Source organism: Zingiber officinale, chromosome 7B (assembly GCF_018446385.1).
Source record: "Zingiber officinale cultivar Zhangliang chromosome 7B, Zo_v1.1, whole genome shotgun sequence".
Classification (NCBI taxonomy): Eukaryota; Viridiplantae; Streptophyta; class Magnoliopsida; order Zingiberales; family Zingiberaceae; genus Zingiber; species Zingiber officinale.
In genome coordinates, this window is record NC_055999.1 from 45,925,274 (window position 1) to 45,931,377 (window position 6,104).

General features: G+C 34.7%; 1 non-coding gene across 1 annotated transcript; it reads left to right on the plus strand.

Moving 5' to 3' along the window:
* The first annotated feature begins 598 nt into the window (after positions 1-598).
* Positions 599-705, plus strand: LOC122007540. The gene has a single exon (XR_006119021.1). It is a non-coding gene; the product is annotated as a small nucleolar RNA R71 (small nucleolar RNA).
* Positions 706-6,104: the final 5,399 nt, after the last annotated feature.

The window sequence follows — 6,104 nt, forward strand, 5'->3', positions numbered from 1 at the left end:
GCTCACACTGGATCCCAACTCACACATGGCTTTATCAATGTGGATGTTGCCAATAGTACATAGTATTGAAAAACTCTTAGGATCTTTCAATTTGAGAAGTATCCTAGTCTGTAGTAGTGCACTGCATTCCTTAGACATTTTTATAGCAATTTGTCCCTCCACTTTACCTTTTAAGGTCAATGCATCTTTTAGAAATTTTGCATAACTTAGTGGTTATGGTGTCCTATTCTAGGAAGTTGCTTTGGTTTGAAATTTCTTCTCAAACTCTAGAACCTCACTGTTTTGTTGCTTTCTCTTAATGATGCCTTGGTTCATTCCCTCAAAATTTGTCTTTAATTGTTCTATATCTCTTTCTAGGCTCATCCTGTGCATAGCTAAGCATTGTGCGGCAGTCTCTATATCTTATTTGCCTCCGTGGGAGAGTCTCTCTTCTTTTTATTACCCCCACAAGATTAAATTTGATGTCACTTCCTTTGTGAATGAATAGGCTTCTTCCACATTTTTCTTCATCAAAGCATCCCTTACCATCAAGTTCAATGAAGCCCTGACTACTTCAGAGATTCCCATATAAAATAGATGAATTACAAACTACTCTTCTAAGACATGATAAGGACACTGTATTAGTAATCCTTTGAGTCTTTCCTAAGCTGTAAATAATGATTCTCCTTTTGTCTATTGGAAGTTTATGATTTCACTTCTACATTTTACCGTCTTGATTGGTGGAAAATATTTATTTAGAAAACACTTTTCTATCTGCTCCCATTTCATGATGCTTTCTGGTGGAAGTGAGTATAACCAATCACTAGCCTTGCTTGTTAAGGAAAAACTGAATCCCATTAATCTGATTGCATCATCTAAAACACATCCGTTTCACTGTATTACAACATGCCAAAAAATGATCTAAATACCGATATGGATCTTTCGAAAGTGTGTCCCCAAATTATTGTTGCTGAATAATAAAAATTAGCCCTAGGTTGAATTCAAAATCTCTAGCTTTAATCAAAGACCTAACAAAACAAGATCTCAAGGCCTAAGATAAAAGTACGAAGAAATCTTTGAAAAGTTTGGTATCACTGACTACCCTCATGGTTTTCGCTTAGTCACCAATCATATTTCAAATTCAATTTGATTTTCCCTGAAAGGACCAATATACAAAGTGAAGACAAGTCCAAACAAATACAAACAATAAATAAACATAAAAGAAACACTCTAATTCAATCAATCTAAATTTCATCTAATATCAATTCAAAATCATTCTCCGGTAATGATACCAAAAACTTGATATGAACAAACTGTAAGTGTATAATTGTGTCGTCAAGTAATAAAGATTGAATATACAGGGGCTGACGATTAAATACCATCTTACTAATCAAACTTAATTGTCCATACCAAATCAATGATGTAGAGTGTCATGAATATGAAAATCGACAACTAAAGAGAAAAGAGAGAGAAAGACAACTAGCTCAAGAAGGCAATAAAGGCAGTAGATATCTAGTTCGAGAAAATTCATGTAGGCAATAGAAATGCAGTAAAGAAATAATAGAAAGGCAAAAAGGGTGGAGAGAAATTCTAGGACTTTGGTTCCACTTCTATGCAAGTAAACAACTGATCTACGTTTAAATTCCTATCCTGAATGTTAGCTTGTGTAGGTAGACTATCCTATGTATCCGGTGTAAATTTTTGGAACTACACCGGCGTACTAATCTCAATTATCGTCTACTTTTAGAGTAGATGAAATTAAGGATCGTAACCTAAAGAGGACCCTATCACGATATCCCCACAACCTAAATGACCATTCTCTTAGTATGTGACAATGAATTAAAATTATTCCATTAAACTCTATGATAGTCTAGGATTCCTCGCTGTATACCGATCTATTTTAGTGGGCAACTCTTCGCATCTTAGTTTTCTACGGGTTGGAGGGTTGGATTCTCCTTTTGGTTCATCCTCAAATCCTCGTGAAATACGAATCTCATACTTTTAGCATCAAGATTATGTTAACATAGTAGATCTAGACAACAACTCACATATCACAGAATAAGAATGATCAAACTTGCTTAGATCAATAGAAATAATGTTTATATCACATAAAGCTACTCGCTAATCCTAGAATCTAGAGTTTACCCCATAAATGTGAGATTACAATCATAGAACATGATCAAATCATAGAAATTTGATTACAAGTTTAGAAATCAGAGAAATGAGAGAAAATGCTTAGGCTTGATCGAAGAATCTTCCTTTTTGTTGCTCTCGATCCCGCCTTAAAACGTAGATGGTGTTGAATCCACCTGGAGGGATCGACTTAAATAGGCATTGGAGTGGAAGCCCAACACCGGCCGTTCCCAAATGCATGGGAGCCTGTGTTAGGTGTGGCTGCTTCAGAACATGGGCAAATACGACCCATGCAACTAGACATTGGCACCCATGTTCAGTACTTGAACTTGAGCACGACCCATGCCGTTGGGCATGGGCATTCTAAATTTGGTGGCTTAATGGATTATTACCTATACCGATGGGCACGGGCACCCATGTAGAAGCACCCTAAAGGAACACAACCTATGCCACTGGGCACAAGTGCCCGTGTTCAGCTCCAAAAGATTTCCACCTTGATCTTCAATCTTCATTCTCACTCCATTTCATACCATAACACAAGAAATACATAAGAGCAGTATCCCTAAATAGAGATGTACTTAAATGAAGCATAAAGAGATAAAATTATAAAATATATACATGCAAAGTAGATCAAGAGATACGTCAAAACATATCAAAATCCATATATAAAGTAAGCACATTAGCAACCCAAATTCCAAACCCCCAATTTCAACATCAAAAACTCCAAGAAATAAAGTGACCTTAAGAATTATCATCCTATCATTACATTTGTTGGGAGATGGCCTAAGTCATCCTTATGCTACATTAGTGTAGAGAGGGTTCGATAAATTAATTGAGTTTGAAATCGTATCATGACAATATGGTTATCAGATGGTCCTTATCCCATGCCATGTCAGTCATTCGAGACTTTTCCCATCCACCTCAGATGCCACATCAATACACAGGATGCCCCAACTGACACCTCAGCTTACAATCGACCAAACCTTACCATTCAGTCTACCTAACTATTTGGTCTACTGATTAACCTAATCGGTCTACCGAACTATTTAGTCTACTGATCAACTGATCGGTCTACCAAATCTTGTAAAATAAGGTTAGCACAGAATATGATAATTAAGCAAAATATAGTTTGATAGTTACTTAATTGTCCGATCTCGACTTCAGAATCTGAGCGGGGAACCCTTAGTCGGATCATCTCCTAAGGTCTATCCCCATAACGAGGACTCATCCTAACTTGTTCTTCTTTTTAGGAAAACATCTTCACTCTAGAAGCTTACCTCATATACCTTTGCCAAAAATCAGGTCCTCTATACCTGTTTGAGCTTCCTCTACTCAGCATCCAATCAATTAACTCTCCACAACTTTCTTTGATTCGATGTCTAGCCCTTATTAACCCATTAAATCCATTTTTCTAGATGTCCTGTCCCTTGACCCATCTAGACATCCATGCTTGATGTCCTTGATTTACTAAGACTTTTGCTGCCTAGGATCCGATCCAACTGACCTACTAGGACTTTAACTTGCCTAGTATCTAGCCAGCTTGATCTACTAGGGCTTTTTTGGTTGAGCTACCTGCACACTCAATAGAGCCATTAGATTACAACAAAACTGAATTTTGATTATATGGTGCTCCCGACACCAACACAAATATGTCAAGGTTGATTGGATGCTTGGCAAGGTAAAAGTCTAGGTAAGTCAAAGTTGACTAGATATTTGGCAACAGGAAAGTTCAAGCAAGTTAAAGTTGATCGGATACTTGGCAAGGGAAAAATTCAAGAAAATCAAAGTTGACCGAATGTTTATCAAAGAAAAGTCAAAGCATGTCAAGGATGACCAGATGTCTATCAAAGAAAAGTCAAAGGATGCTAAGGATGATCATATGTCTAGGGGAGTGAACTCTAGGTAGTGTGGAAAGTCTTAGAGAAGTGAATTCTAAGCAAGTAAGCCAGTAGGTCAAGAAAACTAAGAACTAGGCTTATTTATATGCTTGTTGTTTTGCATAAATCAATCTTTCAGTCTACCGAAAAGAATGATAGGTTGACTACTTGGTTTGGGCAACCAAACAATTGTGTTTGGTTGAGCAAATGCTGAATTAGCAAACTGAGTCAACGTGACATCAAATAAGTGGAACATGTTGCGTGGCAAAAGATAAGATCAAAGTCAAAATAAATCGATTGATACTATTGATCGAGCGATCGAACACAAATTTGATCACCATATCGAAAAGATTGTTAATCCAACCCTGGATGGAAAGTTTATGTGTGGTTAACTATTCTTGTGATCGAATGACTGAAAAAAAGATCCAATCAATAAACCAAGAGCGATGTTGATCCGATCTGCAAATAAATCTGGATGGAAAGATAACACAAATCTTTATCAGTCAACCGAACCTCTTGATGTGTTGATTGAAAAAAAAACAAATTTTAAATAGTCGATTGAGCAAGATCATATCTTGATTAGTCGATCGAAAAAGGCTTATCAATTGACTGAAACATATCTATAAAAGAACCTCGAGCAAGAGACTCTAAATCATTAAAGCAATTATAACATCTAATCCTCTCAAGTTTTGTGCTCGAAAAGTGCCTAAAGATTCTACGTGTGCGATCCAGGAGGCTCTAGGATGAGTGCCACATGCACTTAGGATCTCCAGAGGTGATCGATTTTTTAATACTTTGTTTATTTGATATTTGTTATTATCTAGTTGTGTTTGTAATTGACAAAAGTTTGTAAAAAGTTTCTTCGTCGTTGGAAGGTATTTAAAAAGGAGAAAGATAGTGGATGATATTTTGTACTCAGGCCTTGGTTGTAGCACCCGGGGTGTGAACTAAGTAAATTGATAATCTTCTTTATCTGTGTCTTTTAAGTTATTTGTTTTATTATTCCATCGTGTTTTAACCTGATAGACAAGAATGAACACGAAGAGAAAAAAAAGAAAAACATGAATGATATTCACCCTTATCTTCTAGCATTATTTTTTATTCTAACCGTTAAGGAAGTAAGCTAGAAGTTTTTTTTTGTTTTGTTTTGTTTTATTATTTTTTTATATACAAAGTATAGAAATAAATGAAATATGAAAAAAAAATAAATGAAGTAAATGACGAGTTCGAGGATTAATATCAAATGTATTAAATCGAGTATTTGATACATTATTAGATTTGATTGATATGCATTACATGTTTGTCATGATCATACACATTTTAAATTATTTATTATATGTCATGTCATGTATTCTATTCATATGCTAAATAATTATCTTAGAAATATAGGGAAAAAAAATAGTTTAATCTTGATCAATAATATTAGAGAGGGAAAAAGTAGGCTAAAGAAGTTCAATTGATGTATGTCAAGGTAAAGGCATGAGTATTCTACCTGGTGCAATCAGTTTAGATTTAGTTAAAGTTATCTTAGTCCAATCTGGATTAGTTAGACTAAGACTTAGTACTAAGTCCCTTGGGTGAGATATTTTGGAAAATTTTTGTTTAAGGAACATGATTATTTTAATGATGTCCCATGTGATTCATCACAACTGAAAAGATTATTTTTGATGGATCCAAAGTTAAGTTTGATCTAACACATGATCAAACTACCTTTAATAAATCATTTTAATTATTCAATTAAAATTGAAAGACTCATATCATAGAAACATATAAGGCAACGTGTATTGTGCGCACTGAGACATGTAGAACAGGTAAGATGTTAAGTTAATTAAATGAAAATATTTTGAAAATGTTTTCAAAATTTATATGATTATTTTTTTAAAACCGTTTTTAAAATAGTGATTCACATATTAATATTTAATGAATTTCATGTTGTTGGTGTAATTAACTTATGGTTAAGTTAGTTGATTAAGCTCGAGTTGAATTTTGATATTTGATCAATATATTAGTTAGACATCAAATATGTCAAGGTTGACCAGATACTTCATAGTTGATGAATATGTTAGTCAAAGATGACGGAAGTCCAAGTGAGTTATAGATGACCAGAGAGTTAGT